This window comes from Rana temporaria, chromosome 12, assembly GCF_905171775.1.
Source record: "Rana temporaria chromosome 12, aRanTem1.1, whole genome shotgun sequence".
Lineage (NCBI taxonomy): Eukaryota > Metazoa > Chordata > Amphibia > Anura > Ranidae > Rana > Rana temporaria.
Genome location: NC_053500.1, coordinates 31,749,210 through 31,770,318, shown reverse-complemented (window position 1 = coordinate 31,770,318; position 21,109 = coordinate 31,749,210). Strand labels below are relative to the sequence as shown.

The window sequence follows — 21,109 nt, the reverse complement described above, 5'->3', positions numbered from 1 at the left end:
GCTCAGGCTTGAGACGCCATGGTTTTGACACTGGGGACAGTGTCTACCTTAGTGGGGGGAGTGTGTAGCGGGCTGCTACTTTTTTAGCTGGCAATGCTTTAAATTTAGAGGGTAGTCTGAGAGTTAGTGTCATGGATATGCAGTAATCTCTGGCAGCTTATCTTGCTCTCCATGTGTTCATCTTAGAGGCCAGGCCCCCTCACCTTGCTGCCTTTATCATCTCTCTTCCCTGTATGGCTCCACCCCAGGCCATTCCAGGAACTCTATATTAACCAGTGCACTGCAGGTCTGCATGGCTGATCACCGTTGTTTGTTAGCATTGTGTTCCTGCTTGCCGTGTGCTACATTATTTCTGTGTACCGATTTTGGCTTGTCTCCGACTACTCCTGTTTGCCTGTGACCCTTGGCCTGGTCCCTTGGTTATCCTCGTCTGCCTGTTGCCCCGACCTCGGCTAATCCCTCACTTTCTCTGTGTCCTGAGTGGCTGCTTCCCCTCTCTCCCTACGGAGCGTGACCTAGGGGACTCCGGGGGCCGTGACCTGGATCCAGTTGCAGCGAAGGCCATCCTCACCACTAGAGGCTCTCATTTGATACCCTAGACGGCGAAGGGAATAGAGGTAACATGTCGCCCAAAACAATCCAGAAGCTCCTCCGGGGGTAGTGCTACACTTACATCAAGATTATCTCTATAGGGTTACGGTGGGAAGCCACCACCAACACTAGGAATGAGCTTCGTATTCGAGTCGAACTCATGTTCGACTCGAACATCGTATGTTCAATCGTTCGTCGAATTACGAACGTTTTGGGCCGTTCGCGCCAAATTCGAGTGGCGTGTCACGGCCCATAATTCACTGCGGCATCGCAGTGCATTGCTGGCTGATTATTGTCCAAGCATGCACTATGACCCGCATGCTTGGCCAATCACAGCTTGCAAAGAGAGCCATAATTGGCCAAAGCCAGGGTGTGTCATTTTTTGTAGGTAGATAGGGCAGGCAGGCTAGTCAGTTAAAGTTACAGTATGTTGAGGATATATATGCATCCCAGGTGTTGTGTATATATATTTATACACTGTATAGTTTAGCTAGATCCGCTCTTCCTAATTTACTGACAGGCAGGTGATTGTGCTAGCTGCAGTATTCTCACGTGGTGTACTGCCTGTGTCCTCTGCAGTGTGCACCTAAAGCTACGTGGTGTGTGTACTGCCTGTGTCCTCTGCAGTGTGCACCTAAAGCTACGTGGTGTGTACTGTCTGTGTCCTCTGTAGTGTGCACCTAAAGCTACGTGGTGTGTACTGCCTGTTTCCTCTGCAGTGTGCACCTAAAGCTACGTGGTGTGTACTGCCTGTGTCCTCTGCAGTGTGCACCTTAAGCTACGTGGTGTGTGTACTGCCATTGTCCTCTGCAGTGTGTATTGCCTGTGTCCTCTGCAGTGTGCACCTAAAGCTACGTGGTGTGTACTGCCTGTGTCCTCTGCAGTGTGCACCTAAAGCTACGTGGTGTGTGTACTGCCCGTGTCCTCTGCAGTGTGCACCTAAAGCTACGTGGTGTGTGTACTGCCATTGTCCTCTGCAGTGTGCACCTAAAGCTACTTGGTGTGTGTATTGTCTGTGTCTGTGCTATTTTTCTCAATGATTTTCATCGATATTGCAGGGACCAGACATTACATTAAAGCCGCAAGCAGTTTTAAATTACCTTTTTCTTATAGCAATCTCATTTTGTGCAGGGACAGTTCTAAACATGTGCCACTTCACAGGCATACTATAGACACCCAGCAGGTACGATATTTAAAGACATTTTTCTTTTCACTTTAAGCATCATTAAAATCACTGCTCCAGAAAAAACGACCATTTAAAACTTATTTTTCCATTGATACATGTTCCCTGGGGCAAGATCCGGGTTCTCAAACCCGTTTTACGACAATAACTTGCATATTAGGCTTTAAAATGAGCACTTTTGAATTTGAACGTTCGAGTCCCATAGACATCAATAGGGTTCTAAACGTTCGCGCGAATGGTCGGTCCGTTCCAAGGTTCTGGTGCGAACCGAACAGGGGAGTGTTCGGCTCATCCCTAACCAATGACCAATTTTTTTGCACCTGTCTGACAGGTGCATATCATTGCAATTTTTTACAGCAAGGCAAATTCTTGCTTACATTAAGATTATCTCTTTAGGGTTACATTGGGAAGCCACCACCGACACCCAAAGACTAATTTTTCAGCACCTGTTTGACAGGTGCACATCATTTCAGTTTTTTACAGCAAGGTAAATTCTTGCTTGCATCAAGAGTACCTCTATAGGGTTACGGTGGGTAGGCGACACGACACCCAAAGACCAATTTTAACGCACTCGTTACTTCTATCCAAAATCAAAGTGACACCAGAATGTATCCAAAAAATCTCTAATCTTGTTCCCAGTGCACTACATTGTGGCCTCATCATACACACTGACTCCTGAATTGTTGCTGAGCAAAATAAAGGTAGCTTGCAGGAACATTTTTATTTTTTTTGGCTTTATAAATTCAATTATTGCTGCAGAAGATTCTAGACAGGGTACAGATCTGCCACTTTACAGTTAGACTAAGGGGACCCCCCAGGCACTATATTGGAAGGCATTTTTAATTTTTAGGCTTTCACTTTAAAAATCAAAAAATCACTGCTCATTTTAAAATAAAGTTTTTCACAAACTTTTTTTTCTTATTGATACATGTCCCCCAGGGCAGTGTTTGAAAGTTTAGGTCCGAACCGAACAGGGGTCTGTTCAGCCCATCCCTATTATGGATTAGCCCACAGAAACGTGTGAGAGGAGCAAGAGCCAGTAAAAGTTTGTGTTTACACACAGCTCTCCCCGTTCTTCAGCTCCGGTGAGCGATCGGGTCCGCCGGTCCTGGAGCTTCGGACCGGGTCGCGTGCACGCGCCGGTGGCGCATGCGAGACCCCACGGCTGGGCTTAAAGGGCCACGTACGGGTACGTAGATGTGCCCAGCGGTGCCATTCTGCCGACGTATATCGGCGTGAAGGGGTCCTTAAGTGGTCTAATTCCTTTAGTTCCGGCTCACCAGTGGCATACCTAGCAGCTCTGGCACCCAGTGCTGATTATTATTTTGCACCGCCACCCCAAAAAAAATATTTTCTGAAGGAATATAGCTGTGCAACACAAAAAAGTAAATGTCATGTGACCACAGTACCCTCAGTGAGTCTGCACCTAATGCAGATTGGACATCCCGCAGCCCACTAGTACACAACTGCTTATTCCCGTATGGTTATACTGTTTCAAATAAGTTTTTATGAAAGACACTCAGTGCTAGTTTTCAATTATCTTTTAAGCCACACAACTCTCCACTTTGGATGATTGGGCCTGGGGGAAGACGCAACCAACCAGCCCTTTCATAAAGTGTACCATGTAAGGTGGTTATCCCATTGACTGGATTGCATAGTGGGATGTAGGTTATATAAGGTACAAAGTATGAAACTAGCCCCAATGCCAAGGCCATAAACTATAGCTGGCGTGTGTTGCTTTACCTCTAGCAGTCCTTGTTCTCTGAAAGAAAGGAAGCCTACTGGCAAATTGTGTCCCCTTGGTACACAGAGCTATGTTTTCTGGCTTAGTAAATCAAAAACAGTCCGAGGACAAAAGGCAGGCGGCAATCCAAAAGAGTAGTCTGTATTCCAGGCCGCAGGTCAGTACGAGGGGAATCCAACAAATAGGCAAGCAAACAGGAACAGCAAGGCAGGATAGGGCACAAGGTAGCAAAATTCTATCAGAAGCTCAATGCCCTTGGCTTGTGATGCCTAAAAAAGGTGCCACAGGCTAAACAGGGAAGGAAGTAAGAGACATGGAAGTCACATGGCATCTCAGAGATCAAAAGGACATTGGTGCTGGAAGACTTCCCACTACCAATTGCTGTGATTGTAGATCTGAATGAGGAGCAGGCAGTTATATAACCTCTGAGGGTCCTACACTGGTTGAGGTCTGAGGGGAAGAGTATCTCCCCCTCATAGAAGAGAAGGGTTCCCCGGTGTGGGCTTATAGGCAGCAGGTAAAACAATAGAAGTAAGTGTAAATAATATTTATTACAGAGGATCTCGGATGGCAACAATGAGTTAAAAAGGTTACATATGAACAATTGTACAAGTTAAAAAGTCACATTCCTTGATACAGTAAACATAGATAATGATACATATTACGGTTTCATGTAGTGTACAATGTTGAGCCCTGACGCGTTTCGACCAATAGGGTCTCTTCAGGGGGACAAGGTTTCTAAGGAATAATAATTACATGGGTTCAAAAATGGATGAAAGGACACATGTCAACATACATCACATTAAAATAGCCATCACATTAGGTTAACCATAGTTTTATAGTTACCACTAGATCAAGGAATCAATTGTGTATGACGCCGTTGGATAATCCGAAAGGGCACAGACTGCCCCCATCCACCCAGTAGCGGAGGGCCCATCCCGGAGAGCTTACAAGGAGTCCTGAGGGGAGTATCTCCCCTCAGGACCACCAACCCAACAAATCCTATTAGTACTGCTCCCAATCCTTCCCTGTTTTAACCTTCATGCTAATTAAGAAATTTATGTGAAACAATAAAATAGAGCCCCCCAACTCCTTACATTTTACTGCATCTGGTATGACCATGCCATACCCATGTGGCTTTTCCATAAGTCCAGTTTGATAAAAAAAAAAAAAAAAGGCCATGTGTAGTTCATAACAGACATCAGATACTTATTTTCATGTTTTTTACTGGATGAGATGAAGAATGTGGTTGGCTGCCATAGGCAATGGGGCAGATTCATCAAGGGGATACGACGGCGTATCTCCTGATCCGCCGTCGTATCTCTGAGATCCCACGGTCGGATCTATGCGACTGATTCATAAGAATCAGTTCCGCATAGATCTCCCTTAGATCCGACTGGTGTAAGTGCCTTACACCAGTCGGATCTTAGGCTGCAATCTACCGCCGGCCGCTAGGTGTCGTCGCTTTTTTTTTTACGCGTCGGATATGCAAATGAGGAGAACCGCCGATTCAAGACCGAACGCCCGCCCGTCGCTTTTTTTTAACGTTGTTTACGTTCGGCTTTTTCCGGCGGATAGTTACCCCTGCTATATGAGGGGTAGCTAATGTTAAGTATGGCCGTCGTTCCCGCGCCGAGATTCAAATTTTTACGTTGTTTGCGTAAGTCGATCGGGAATACGGATGGCCGGAATTTACGTAGCCGCCGAAAACATTGACGTCCTAGCGACGTCATTTGGAGCATGCGCACTGGCAAATTTCGCCGGCGACGCATGCGCAGTTAAATCGGCGCGGTAACACGCCTGATTTAAATTGTACACTCCCCCTAGCCGCGGAATTTGCATTCCGCCGGGGGAGTTACGATCCGACGGTGCAATTTTCGAGGTAAGTGCTTGGTGAATCATGCACTTGCCTCGCAAAATTGGACCGGCAGATCGAAAATCAGATAGATTACGCGGATCTTAAGATCCGCTAATCTATCTGAATCTGCCCCAATATGTGCAGTTCTTCCTTCAAGCTTAATGCATGTAGCACCCAGCAGCCCAGTTCCATATAAAAAGAAAGTAAAAACATCCTCCATTCCCAGGCAAATCCATGTAACGTCACGGGGGGCAGACTGGTCTATGTGCAGGTTACCATGGGGCATGAGAAAGGTGTATGTTATTTTTCTAACCCGCTAAAATTTATTGCGCATGGCTGAATTTTGCGTACGTACATCATCATGTCATCTAGTCTTACATTTTCTCAACACTGATGATAATTTAAGCAATGCTGTTTGTCTTTGTTAACCCTTTGCCGTGCTATTGTTTTTGACTATGGAATTTCTCCCAATACAATTCAATAAACAATATAAACTTATCAAGATTACCACTACGTTATGTTATTAAAGTCCAACTCTTGAGACTTTCATACCTCCCAACTTTTTGAGATGGGAATGAGGGACACCTATCAGTAAAAGAATGCAGGCATAGGACACACTCCTTTGCCACGCCCCCTTAAAGGAGAATTGTAAAAAAAAAAAAAAAAACAAGATTGGTTAAACCCACAAGTTCTTTTTTTCCACTACTATTCCTTTAAATTGGCTTTTTGAATTTACAAATGCAGCAATTTAGAAATCAGATGAAAGGTTTAGCTCTGGAAAACTCTTTTTGATAGATAAAAAGTGCATTCAATATACAGCTATATAGAACAGACCAAAACTTTCTTCCTTTATTGTTTTTTTTAAATTATTCATTATTCACTTTCTTCTGTCTTCTTGCCGGTCATGGACACACAGGGTCCTCTTTCCCTTTGGTCTTCTCCTGTTCTTTAAAGCGGGGGTTCACCCTATAAAAAAAAAAATGTTTCTTCTAGCATAAAATTAGGCATAGTAGCGCGAGCTACAGTATGCCTGTATTTATTTGTTTTGCCCCGTACTCACTGTGCAATCCTGTATTGAAGATTCCGACTCCCCGCGGGGAATGGGCGTTCCTATCCAGAGGGAAGGTGATTGACGACTGGCTCTGGCACGTCACGCTTCTCCGGAAATAGCCGAAATAGGACTTGGCTCTTCACGGCGCCTGCGCATAGTCTGTGCGCAGGCGCCGTATAGCGCCGTGAAGAGCCGAGACCTACTCCGGCTATCTTCGGGGAGCGTGACGTGCCATAGCCGGCCGTCAATCATCCTCCCTCTGGATAGGAACGCCCATTCCCCGCGGGGAGTCGGAATCTTATCTATACGATTGCACAGTGAGTACGGGGCTAAAAAAATAAATACAGGCATACTGTAGCTCGCGCTACTATGCCTAATTTAATGCTAAAATGTTGGTAATGAGGGCAGGGGCGGACTGACAACTCATGGGGCCCCCGGGCAATAGAAGAGTATGGGGCCCCTCTGGCTTACAGATGGCCACCACGCCAGGAGGTAGTGCAGAGGCGGGCAGCTAAAGACTAGGGATATTCACATTAAAAGCATGTCAGTTTCGGACATATCAGGGACAGATCTAAAAAAAACAAAGATTTTTACATGCTGTCCCTGGTTTTACTGAGCCTGGCAACCCGGATGGGGCCCCCTAGTGGCATGGGGCCCTCGGGCAGTGCCCGAGTGACTCAATGGTCAAGTCCGCCCCTGAATGAGGGTGAACCACCGCTTTAATCATACACAGAGTGGTGCTGACTTGATGACATTAGCGCCTCTCTCAGCATCAATACACATAAAAAATGCATGATATTGTGTTCAGGGGTGGGACCACGACACCCTGTACTCACAGTCTTTCCTCAGTCTTTTAGATTGAGTGAGGCTGGGTGTCATTTAACACGGAAGGCTGAGGACATCTTGTGGTGAAGAAGAGGTACTAAGGGGTCCAACTTAAGGCTGAAAATTTGTATTGTAGGGGGACCTCCAGGAACAATACAAAAATAAACTACCCTGTAGTTACACCTATATTCATCACCAATCTTTACCTGTTTTTCTATCAAATAAGAGTGACAAAGGGGGAATTTGCCCACTTAACACTGACCAGCAAGTCCCCAAATTCTGCATACTTTAGGAAATGTCAACAATCTATTCCATTCTAAGAGACAAAGTTATATCTGAACTAATAGTACACAACAAAAAAAATTAAACCGAGGATACGTAAAACTTTCATTCCAAGGTAAATTGGAAAGTTAAAGTAGAACTAAATACAATTTTTTTATAGATTTGGATTGAATAGGGAGAGAATAGAACCACTGTCAGGTTTGCATAGCTGGCTGTGCCCCCATTTACTACTTGCCTACAGAGCAATTTTACCCCCTTTCTACCCAGGCCAATTCTCAGCTTTCAGCAGTGTCACAATAACAATTGCGCGGTCATGCAACACTGTACTCATGAAATTTTAGCATTTTTTTTCACACAAATAGAGCTTTCTTTTGGTGGTATTTAATCGCCACTGTTTTTTTTTTTTGCTGACAAACGAAAAGACTGAAAATGTTGAGATTTTTTTTTCACATTTTGTTATATAATTTTGCAAATAGTAATTTTTCTCCTTCGCTGATGAAGTCGCACTGCTGATAGGCTGCATTGATGGGCACTGATGAGGCTGCATTGATGGGCACAGACGAGGCAGCATTGATGGGTGGCACTAATGGGCACTGATAGGTGGCACTGGTAGGCAGCACTGATAGGTGACACTGATGGGTATTGATTGGCAGCACAGGTGGGCAGTGATTGACAGCTGATCATGTGATAGAGGGCAGCTGTGATTGGTCCTTTATCCCGATTTGTGATCAGCTGTGTCTGAAGGATCACGGGAGGACGTCATATGGCGCTCGCTGTTTACCTTTTTTTGATGCCTATTAGAGCCTATGGCTCTAATCAGGCACTTCAAAATCACCCCCCGCCGCTGTAATTCAGGCACCTGGTGCCCGAAAAGGGGACAGTCGCCTAAATGGGGGGTGGCAGCGGCAGCCATAGATAGATTCATGCAATGCATGAATCTATCTATTGGTGATAGAGGGGGTGGCCACTGCTATAGACGTGTATGGGCGTGACTGGCAGCACTGTCCAAAGCAAGAGAGACTGATTGGCTCTGAGTGCTACTATCACTATCTAAAAATACATAAATGAGTTCTGCTTTGAAGTCTCTCTTTAAATACAGCATGTCGGGTTATTTTTTTTGCTGTCTTATCTTGAACAGGAAATCTCCTAGATTTAACCCATTCCACAATATGCTGTCATTTGATGAGGAGATTAGTGATAGCTTGAGCAGTAGGGCAAGAAAGGTGACACACAATGTGCAGTCTTCCTCCAGCTGTGAGGAAACGCAGTTCCCATCGGATGAGACCGCATGTTTCTTTCTCATGGTCCTGTGTTTACACACGGGGACAGGCTCATAAACGGACGTCCATGAGCCTCCTCTGTGCTCAGAGGGTGTGGGGGACACTGTGTGTCTATGGGGAAGGGGGGAAATCGAGGGGGACAGGGACAGATGAGATAAGACAGCCACATCCCTGATTGATGGACTCCCTGCCTAGCTGGAAAATAGAACAAAAACATACATAAAGCATATGACAATGATGGAAGTTTGAGCATTCCACTGTACTTCCTCTGTTATCTAGGTGCAAAGGCTAGCACTGTTACGCTGACCATAATAAAATGACAAGTGGAAAAAAAAACATATTTTATCATGTTACAACCAAAAACATAAATGTATTTTATTGGGATTTTATGTGATAGACCAACACAAAGTGTGAAGTGGAAGGAAAATGATAAAAAGTTTTTTTTTTTACAAATATCTGAAAAGTGTGACATGTATTTGTATTCAGCCCCCTTTACTCTGATACCCCTAACTAAAATCTAGTGGAACCAATTGCCTTCAGGAGTCACCGAATTAGTAAATAAAGTCCAGGAGTGCAGAGTTCAGAATTATGCTATGTTCAAAGATCAGAGTTCAGGAGTGTGCCAAGTACAGAGTGCAGGGTTCAGAATTATGCTATGTTCAGAGAATAGATGAGAGTTCAGGAGTTTGCTACGCACATACAGAGTGCAGGGTTTAGAGATCAGAGTTCAGGCGTGTGCTACGTACAGAGTGCAGGGTTGAGGAGGGCCCTACGCACAGAGTGCAGTACCAGGCAAGCGATATGTAGAGAATGCAGGATTTAGGGGTGCACTACGTACAGAGTGCAGGGTTCAGGGGTATGCAAAAACCAACCCCCTCGATAGATTTCTCATATCTTTCTCTCCTACCTAGCCCAGCTTCTCTCTCTCAGATTCTGGAGATGTCCCCACTGTGCCCTGCTTCCGCGTCGAGTATGCAAATTAGCTAGATACACGAATTCCCGAACGTACGCCCGGCCGACGCAGTAAAGTTACGCCGTTTACGTTAGGCTTTTCCCGGCGTATAGTTGCCCCTGCTATATGGTGGCATAAGTGCGGCATAACAATGTTAAGTATGGCCGTCGTTCCTGCGTCGAAATTTGAAAAAGTTTGTGTAAGTCGTCCGTGAATGGGGCTGGACGTCATTTACGTTCACGTCGAAACCAATGACGTCCTTGCGGCGTACTTTGGAGCAATGCACACTGGGAAATTCCACGGATGCGCATGCGCCGTTCGGGAAAAACGTCAATCACGTCGGGTCACAGTGCATTTACATAAAACACGCCCCCTGATTCAAATTTGAATTGGGCGGGCTTACGCCGGCCGCCGCAATTTATGGAGCAAGTGCTTTGAGAATACAGCACTTGCTCGTCTAAGTTGCGGCGGCGTAATGTAAATAGGATATGTTACGCCGCTGGACGTGAATCTGGGCCACTGTCTGTAGCTTACTTATGCAGAATACATGTGGCCATGTTACATGAGGCCTGTTAAGCTGTTCTCCATTAGACAGGAAATACAAACTCGGGAAGAAGGGTGGAGCATACACAGAAAGCGTGTGTGTTGATCAGACAAAAGAAATACAGAAACTGTGCATTACCACAAAAGGTCACTAGATGGCAGCATGTAAACAAAACACAAGGTACATAGAAAATGGTTGAGAAACAGTATTTATATAAATATAACAAATCTATGCCCATTGGGTGGCACATACTTCCTAATAAGAGAATCCAGCACTGCCTGCCTGCTTTTGGCAGCCTCTTTATAACTGACTTATAAGTATATTCCCATTTCTGCCAATCAGGGCCACATTTTTGCCTGAATTTGGCCCTGAAACTAAGCCAAAGACGCACAGCATCTGCAGCCGCAATGGAGATATGTGAATCTGCTCCAATTCGCATAGGTTTGGAAGCCGGCACAGCCAGTCAATTTGAGGGCAGCAATGGTAGCCCCGTACTTCTATGACAGGTGCGCTTTAAAATGTATGTGTGTGCTTGTAATTTTATACAGATAATTGAAAGTCAGTATGAAGAGAAACTGTCCATCAACATCATCTTCCTACTACTGGTAGTTTAGCAATCCTGGAAATAATTTCTGCAACTGCAGCTTTAGACTAGACACACGGCTTGGGTTCAAAGGTTAGTTCCTCTCCGTGGGAATCTCAGCTACGATCCTCTTTGGAGAAGCAGTGCTTCCTGTCTATTAGGCCATTATTTCATGAACATTACACACAGACCAATTGACGACTAAACAACGTTCTATTATTAACACCCATCACTCCCATCTGTCCATGTCTTGGACCATAACCCTCTACCCCCGTACTTCCATTTCAATTCCTCCCTTTAAAGAGACATGGTCACTTTGCTCATTCACAGCAGTGTCTTTGTAAGGGGTTGAGGTGCCCATTTATTCTCCATGCTCAATTGCAGGAGTAGTGATTGCCCTTTAACCCTTTTACAGCAACTCGCTGGGTTCTTGGACATGTTCAGAGAAGAGAGGTCCCTTAGCTTGCCTCCTTCAGCGGCTCAGAGAGGTCACACGTGATATGCCAAAGGTAGCTCGGCAATGGCAAGTGACCTGCGGCCAGGTGGAAGGCCCTCCACTGTCAGAATTGGCGTGCAGGCCGCTGAGCAGGAGCCTAATTGCATGCAGCTTTTCTGGAAGACCCAAATACCTTGTCACAGAATTTGATTGACAGCAGTGTGAGCCAATGGCTCCCACTGCGACCAATCTGCTCTGTAAGGAGGGAGTGGCTAGACAGCTTGGTCCATCCTCCACCCATTTACTCCTATGGAAGACAGCTTGGTCCATCCTCCACCCATTTATTTCTATGGACGACAGCTTGGTCCATCCTCTACCCATTACTTATATGGAAGACAGCTTGGTCCATCCTCCACCCATTTACTACTATGGAAGACAGCTTGGTCCATCCTCAACCCATTTACTTCCAAGGAAGACAGCTTGGTCCATCCTCCACCCATTTACTTCTATGGAAGACAGCTTGGTCCATCCTCCACCCATTTATTTCTCTGGAAGACAGCTTGTTCCATCCTCCACTCATTTACTTCTATGGAAGACAGCTTGGTCCATCCTCCACCCATTTACTACTATGGAAGACAGCTTGGTCCATCCTCCACCCATTTACTTCAATGGAAGACAGCTTGGTCCATCCTCCACCGATTTACTTCTATGGAAGACAGCTTGGTCCATCCTCCACCCATTTACTACTATGGAAGACAGCTTGGTCCATCCTCCACCCATTTACTACTATGGAAGACAGCTTGGTCCATCCTCCACTCATTTACTTCTATGGAAGACAGCTTGGTCCATCCTCCACCCATTTACTTCTATGGAAGACAGCTTGGTCCATCCTCCACCCATTTACTTCTATGTCAGACAGCTTGGTTCATCCTCCACCCATTTACTTCTATGGCAGACAGCTTGGTCCATCCTCCACCCATTTACTTCTATGGAAGACAGCTTGATCCATCCTCCACCCATTTACTTCTATGGAAGACAGCTTGGTCCATCCTCCACCCATTTATTTCTATGGAAGACAGCTTGGTCCATCCTCCACCGGTTTACTTCTATGGAAAACAGCTTGGTCCATCCTCCACCCATTTACTTCTATGGAAGACAGCTTGGTCCATCCTCCACTCATTTACTTCTATGGAAGACAGCTTGGTCCATCCTCCACCCATTTACTTCTATGGAAAACAGCTTGGTCCATCCTCAACCCATTTACTTCTATGGAAGACAGCTTGGTCCATCCTCCACCCATTTACTTCTATGGAAGACAGCTTGGTCCATCCTCCACCCATTTACTTATATGGAAGACAGCTTGGTCCATCCTCCACCTGTTTACTTCTATGGAAAACAGCTTGGTCCATTCTCAACCCATTTACTTCTATGGAAGACAGCTTGGTCCATCCTCCACCCATTTACTTCTATGGAAGACAGCTTGGTCCATCCTCCTCCCATTTATTTCTCTGGAAGACAGCTTGTTCCATCCTCCACTCATTTACTTCTATGGCAGACAGCTTGGTCCATCCTCCACCCATTTACTTCTATGGAAGACAGCTTGGTCTATCCTCCACCCATTTACTTCTATGGAAGACAGCTTGGTCCATGCTCCACCCATTTACTTCTATGGAAGACAGCTTGGTCCATCCTCCACCCATTTATTTTGCTGGAAGACAGCTTGGTCCATCCTCCACCCATTTACTTCTATGGAAGACAGCTTGGTCCATCCTCCACCCATTTACTTATATGGAAGACAGCTTGGTCCATCCTCCATCCATTTATTTCTCTGGAAGACAGCTTGTTCCATCCTCCACTCATTTACTTCTTTGGCAGACAGCTTGGTCCATCCTCCACCCATTTACTTCTATGGAAGACAGCTTGGTCCATCCTCCACTCATTTACTTTTATGGAAGACAGCTTGGTCCATCCTCCACTCATTTACTTCTATGGAAGACAGCTTGGTCCATCCTCCACCCATTTACTTCTATGGAAGACAGCTTGGTCCATCCTCCACCCATTTACTACTATGGAAGACAGCTTGGTCCATCCTCCACCCATTTACTACTATGGCAGACAGCTTGGTCCATCCTCCACCCATTTACTTCTATGGCAGACGGCTTGGTCCATCCTCCACCCATTTACTTCTATGGCAGACGGCTTGGTCAATCCTCCACCCATTTACTTCTATGGAAGACAGCTTGGTCCATCCTCCACCCATTTACTTCTATGGAAGACGGCTTGGTCCATCCATCACCCATTTACTTCTATGGAAGACAGCTTGGTCCATCCTCCACCCATTTACTTCTATGGAAGACGGCTTGGTCCATCCATCACCCATTTACTTCTATGGCAGACGGCTTGGTCCATCTTTCACCCATTCACTTCTATGGAAGACAGCTTGGTCCATCCTCCACCCATTTACTCCTATGGAAGACAGCTTGGTCCATCCTCCACCCATTTACTTCTATGGAAGACGGCTTGGTCCATCCATCACCCATTTACTTCTATGGAAGACAGCTTGGTCCATCCTCCACCCATTTACTTCTATGGAAGACGGCTTGGTCCATCCATCACCCATTTACTTCTATGGCAGACGGCTTGGTCCATCCTTCACCCATTCACTTCTATGGAAGACAGCTTGGTCCATCCTCCACCCATTTACTTCTATGGAAGACAGCTTGGTCCATCCTCCACCCATTTACTTCTATGGCAGACAGCTTGGTCCATCCTCCACCCATTTACTTCTATGGAAGACAGCTTGGTCCATCCTCCACCCATTTACTTCTATGGAAGACAGCTTGGTCCATCCTCCACCCATTTACTACTATGGAAGACAGCGTGGTCCATCCTCCACCCATTTACTTCTATGGCAGACAGCTTGGTCCATCCTCCACCCATTTACTTCTATGGCAGACGGCTTGGTCAATCCTCCACCCATTTACTTCTATGGAAGACAGCTTGGTCCATCCTCCACCCATTTACTTCTATGGAAGACGGCTTGGTCCATCCATCACCCATTTACTTCTATGGAAGACAGCTTGGTCCATCCTCCACCCATTTACTTCTATGGAAGACAGCTTGGTCCATCCATCACCCATTTACTTCTATGGCAGACGGCTTGGTCCATCCTTCACCCATTCACTTCTATGGAAGACAGCTTGGTCCATCCTCCACCCATTTACTCCTATGGAAGACAGCTTGGTCCATCCTCCACCCATTTACTTCTATGGAAGACGGCTTGGTCCATCCATCACCCATTTACTTCTATGGAAGACAGCTTGGTCCATCCTCCACCCATTTACTTCTATGGAAGACAGCTTGGTCCATCCTCCACCCATTTACTACTATGGAAGACAGCGTGGTCCATCCTCCACCCATTTACTTCTATGGCAGACAGCTTGGTCCATCCTCCACCCATTTACTTCTATGGCAGACAGCTTGGTCCATCCTCCACTCATTTACTTCTATGGAAGACAGCTTGGTCCATCCTCCACCCATTTACTTCTATGGCAGACGGCTTGGTCAATCCTCCACCCATTTACAGCTTGAGCCTGGTGGCACTCATTCACTGTATAATGGACCGCTCATGCCCAGCTCTGCCCATTCGCTTCTTCTATAGTGGACCGCTTTGGCCTTGTGGCTTAGTGGTTAGCACTTCTGCCTTACAGCACCGGTGTCCTCTGTGTCCTTGGTTCAGATCTTAGTCAGGATACTGCATGAGTTTATATGCCATCCCTGTCCTTGTGTGGGATTCCTCTCCATACACACTGGTAGGGTAACTGGCTCTAATATGTGATATCAGCTGGTCATAGACCAGGGGTCTCCAAACTTTATAACAAAGGGTCAGTTTACTGTCCTTTAAACTTTAGGGGGGCCGGACTGTGGCCAGTGGGGGAAAACAATGTCCTGTGTGAGTGGGACTTAACAATGCCCCATCATTGGTATTAGCTGCAGTAATAGTGCCCCATCATTAGTATCAGTGGGAGATATAGTGCCCCATCATTGGTGTCAGTGGGAGAATTGGTGCCCCATTACTGGTGTAAGTGGGAGAAATAGTGCCCCATTTTCATGTCAGTAATATTGTTTCCTCTTTGGTGTCAGTGGAAGGAATAGTGCCCCATTGTTTGTGTCAGTGGGAGAAATAGAGTCCCATCATTGATGTCAGTGGGAGGAATAGTGCCCCATCATTGGTGTCAGTGGGAGAAATAGAGTGCCATCTTTGGTGTCAGTGGGAGGAATAGTGTCCTATTATTGGTGTCAGTGGGAGGAATAGTATCCGATCATTGGTGTCAGTGGGAGGAATAGTGCCCCATTATTGGTGTCAGTGGGAGGAATAGTGTCCCATCATTGGTGTCAGTAGAAGGAATAGTGCCCCATTGTTGGTGTCAGTGGAAGGAATAGTGCCCCATTGTTGGTGTCAGTGGGAGATATAGTGTCCTATTGTTGGTGTCAGTGTGAGGAATAGTGCCCCACTACTGGTGTCAGTGGGAGGAATAGTACCCCATTGTTGGTGTCAGTGGGAGATATAGTGCCCCATTGTTGGCGTCAGTGGGAGGAATAGTGTCCCATTGTTGGTGTCAGTGGGAGGAATAGTGCCCCATTGTTGGTGTCAGTGGGAGGAATAGTGCCCCATTGTTGGTGTCAGTGGGAGGAATAGTGCCCTATTGTTGGTGTCAGTGGGAGATATAGTGTCCTATTGTTGGTGTCAGTGGGAGGAATAGTGCCCCGTTGTTGGTGTCAGTGGGAGGAATAGTGCCCCATTGTTGGTGTCAGTGGGAGGAATAGTGCCCCATTGTTGGTGTCAGTGGGAGGAATAGTGCCCCATTGTTGGTGTCAGTGGGAGGAATAGTGCCCCATTGTTGGTGTCAGGGGAGGAATAGTGCCCCATTGTTGGTGTCAGTGGGAGGAATAGTGCCCCATTGTTGGTGTCAGTGGGAGATATAGTGCCCCATTGTTGGTGTCAGTGGGAGGAATAGTGCCCCATTGTTGGTGTCAGTGGGAGGAATAGTGCCCCATTGTTGGTGTCAGGGGAGGAATCGTGCCCCATTGTTGGTGTCAGTGGGAGATATAGTGCCCCATTGTTGGTGTCAGTGGGAGGAATAGTGCCCCGTTGTTGGTGTCAGTGGGAGGAATAGTGCCCCATTGTTGGTGTCAGTGGGAGGAATAGTGCCTGTAGAGCCGGATTAAAGCATACAAAGAACCTCTTCCGGCCCCCAGTTTGGAGACCCCTGTCATACGGATTGAAGTTTGGCCAATTGTATGGACAGGCTGGTTGTACTGAGGTGGATCCATCGATTGGCTTCAGTACAACCTACCTTGTTTTTTTTTTGGAGATTGCTGCCAGCGCCTATGTCCACCAGCAGTGATCATTATATTCTGAGGGGAAACCTCCAGCTGGCAGAACACAATTGCAATGGGAGGGATTCCCCAACACTGACTGTGTACATGGGGAATGGAGTGATCTTCTATCCTGAAAGGAAAAGGCATCATCTATGACCTTAGAGTGTCAGCTCCTCGGGGGAGGGAGTGATGTGATTGTACAGTGTGTGAGACTCTGTGTCAGTGAGGAATAATAGAGACATAGCGGTGAGGTGACTGGAAAGTCCGCACTGTGCTCAGTAACGGACCCGAGTCTACCGAACTTCGCACAGGTGTGTACAGCGCCACCTACTGCTCAGGTATCACACGGGCCGCCTCGGTGCTGCACGCTGATTGGTGCGGAGCAAAAAAAGGCGGTAACGCTAGAGAACCGCTATAAACAAAAAAGCCGAGAAGGGCGGGAATGAGAGGCGGGGGAGTGGGCGGGGTTACAGCGTGAGGGAGGACGGCCGGGGGGCTCGCCGAGACTTCTACTATGAGAGAGGAGAGCGGACACCACACACACCACATGGGAGCGCCGAGCAACCGACCTGAGTGAGTACCCCGGACACCGTGTACTTACCGACACTCTACTCACCGTGTACTTACCGACACCCCACTCACCGGACATATGTACCCAGTGTCGGTACATTATACGAGACCCTTTACTACATAGACTGACACTAACTGTATAGACTGGACTCATATATATACTGTACTGACATTGTATAGACTGGAGATATATATATATATACTTATTAGCCTGGGCTCATATATACTGACACTGTATAGACTGGGCATATATATATATATATATATATATATATATATATATATATATATATATATATATATATATATATATATATATATACTTATTAGCCTGGGCTCATATATACTGGGCATAATATATATATATAAGCCCAGTCTATACAGTGTCAGTACAGTATAGAGTCCAGTGTATACCATTTCAGTACAGTATATATGAGCCCAGTTATATATATATATATATATATATATATATATATATATATATACACACACTTACACACACACACACACACACACACACACACACAGTATAGACTGGACTCATATACTGTTCTGAGATTGTATAGACTGGGTATATATATATATATATATATATATATATATATATATATATATATATATATATATATATATATATATATATATATATATATATATATATACAGATCCACAAAGAAACTACACCGGCGTATCTATTGATACGCCGGCGTAATTTCAAAATTCCAGCGTCGTATCTTTGTTTTGAATCCTCAAACCAAGATACGACGGCATCTCGGCTAGATCCCACAGGCGTACGTCTTCGTATGCCGTCGGATCTAAGATGCAACTTTCCGGCGGCCGCTAGGTGGCGTTCCCGTCGAAATCCGCGTCGAGTATGCAAATTAGCTAGTTACGGCGATCCACGAACGTACGTCCGGCCCGGCGCATTTTTTTTACGTCGTTTGCGTTCGGCTTTTTCCGGCGTATAGTTAAAGCTGCTATTATGAGGCGTACTCAATGTTAAGTATGGCCGTCGTTCCCGCGTACAATTTTTTGAATTTTTTTACGTCGTTTGCGTAAGTCGTTCGCGAATAGGGATTTGCGTAGAATGACGTCACCGTCGCAAGCATTGGCTGGTTCCGGTTTAATTTCGAGCATGCGCACTGGGTTACCCCCCAGGGACGGCGCATGCGCAGTTAAAAAAAAAAAACGTCGTTGACGTCGGATCACGACATATTTACATAAAACACGCCCCCATTTGAATTCAGCGTCCTTACGCCGCGAGAGATACACTACGCCGCCGTAACTTACAGCGCGGATTCTTTGTGGATTTAAAAAAAAAAAGATAAGTTGCGGTGGCGTAGTGTAACTTGATTACGCTGCGCCCGGCGGAAAGGTATGTGGATCTGCCCCATATTGTATAGACTGGGCTCATATATACTGTACTGACACTGTATAGACTGGGCTTTTATTTATATATATATATATATATATATACTGGGCTCATATATACTGTACTGACATTGTATAGACTGGGCTCATATATACTGTACTGACACTGTATAGACTGGTCTGCATCGCTTTAGACGTGATTTGCCTTTAGGAGATTCTCACCCTGTTGCAGGGGATGCTTAAAATCGGACTTGTATCTTAGGCCGGCCATTCACGGAGAGCATTTCTTTCCTGCAACCACGGGTTGTACGATAGGAATTTGGTTGATTTACCCCATTAGCACAGACAGGGTTGATGTGGGAATCCCTCCTGCCGGGCCTTTGTGATTATTAGCAGTGACTATAAGAGCCTCTAGCGATAATCCCAAGAGAATCCATCAGGCTGGTTGTACCCACATTGATCGATCAACTTGGTACATTCCGTCTTCCCATTAAAGGGGTTGTAAACATTCCTATTTTTTCACCTTAAAATTCTTTGTTTTAAAGTGGAGGTTCACCCAAAAACCTTTTTTTTAACATTAGATTGAGCCTAGGTTCACACTGCTGCGAATTCAAAATCGCGGTAAAATGCGCGATTTTACCGCGATTTCGCGGCCGCGATTTTGCCGCGATTTCGGCCGCAATTTAATGTATATCGCGGCCCGAAATCGCAAAAAGTAGTACAGGAACTACTTTTTGAAATCGCAGATGCAGCTTCGCACTGATTAGGACAGTGCCATTGCCGACAATTGCCGCCGATTTGAGATGCGATTTGACATGTTAAATCGCATCTCAAATCGTTCCAAATCGTACCCAGTGTGAACCAGGGCTCAGGCTCATTTTATCTAGGGGAATCTGGTGTTTTTTTTACAATCAAAGCAGTACTTACCGTTTTAGAGAGCGATCTTCTCTGCCCCTTCCGGGTATGGGCTGCGAGACTGGGTGTTCCTATTTGATTGACAGGCTTCCGACGGTCGCATCCATCGCGTCACGATTTTCCGAAAGTAGCCGAACGTCGGTGCGCAGGCGCCGTATAGAGCCGCACCAACGTTCGGCTTCTTTCGGCTACTCGTGACGCGATGGATGCGACCGTCGGAAGCCTGTCAATCAAATAGGAACGCCCAGTCCTGAAGACCATACCCGGAAGCGGCGGAGAAGATCGCTCTCTAAAACGGTAAGTACGGCTTCGATTTAAAAAAAAACTACCCGATTCCCCTTGACAAAATGAGCATCAATCTAAGGTTAAAAAAAATTTTCCGGGTGAACTCCCGCTTTAAGGTGAAAAAACGTCTTGCAGTGATTAGCCCCCCGCCCCCCCCCTTTTACTTACCTGAGCCCCGAATTTCTATTGGCGCATTCCGGCCGTCCCTCTCTCCATGGGTTCCCGGCTCTTGATTGGATAGATTGATAGCAGCGCAGCCATTGGCTCCCGCTGCTGTCAATCGAATCCAATGACGTGGGCACTGGGGGGCAGAGCATAGTCCGCCATTCGTGTCTGTGGATGCAGATGCTGGACTCGGGAGCGAGCCCGCAAAGTTACCCCTCGGGAGAGCACTTCTCAGAGGGGGTTATCTGATGCAGGGAGAAGCCGCTGAGGGCCCTCAGAAGAGGAGGTTCGGGGCCCCTCTGTGCAAAACGAGCTACACAGTGGAGGTAAGTATGACATGTTTGTTATCAGCTTCAGTCCCGGACTATTTCGCTGTCCAAAGACCAGAATCGTGAATGTGACATTATGGCGGACACATCGGACACATTTTCGGGACCATTGTCATTTTTACAGCGATCTGTGCTATAAATATGCACTGATTACTGTGAAAATTACACTGGCATTGAAGGGGTTAACCACTAGGTGTCGCTGAAGGGGTTAAGTGTAACCTAGGGAGTGATTCTAACTGTTAGGGGGCGTGGCTACGTCTAAGTGCAGATCTCTGGGGAAATCAGTGAGCCAATCGCACAAATGACATTTCTGGGAGGGGGGTTCCATATACAGAATTCCTCCAGGTTACAGAGAATTGCAGAGCTGCAGATTAACAAGGAAAGGTCATTTTTTTTAATCCAATTAAATTACAATATGACTTGTGTAGTAATTGTATACGCTCATTATTTTTTCCCCACAAAATTGGAGTTGCCCTTTAAGACTATGGGCCAGATCCACAGCCAGCCGCCGTAACTTATCTTTTCCCATTTAAGTTACACTGCCGGAAAATTTCTACCTAAAGTGCCCGATCCACAAAGCACTTACCTAGAAATTTTCGGGTGTGTAACTTAAATTCCGCCGGCGCAAGGCGTTCCTATTTTCATGGGGGCGAGTCCCATTTAAATTAGGCGCGCTCCCGCGCCGGACGTACTGCGCATGCTCGTGACGTCATTTTCCCGACGTGCATAGCGCGAAATTACGTTACGCCGTGCTTCGTGAATC

The 21,109-nt window shown here is 46.2% G+C and overlaps 1 protein-coding gene across 1 annotated transcript in view; it reads left to right on the top strand.

Annotated features, from left to right (window-relative positions):
- The first annotated feature begins 17,199 nt into the window (after positions 1-17,199).
- GJC1 (gap junction protein gamma 1) overlaps positions 17,200-21,109 on the top strand; it is a 38,279-nt gene continuing 34,369 nt past the window's right edge. The window contains exon 1 of the mRNA XM_040330259.1: positions 17,200-17,284. The gene's annotated coding sequence lies outside the window, so the exon portion shown is untranslated. The remainder of the gene's footprint in view (positions 17,285-21,109) is intronic.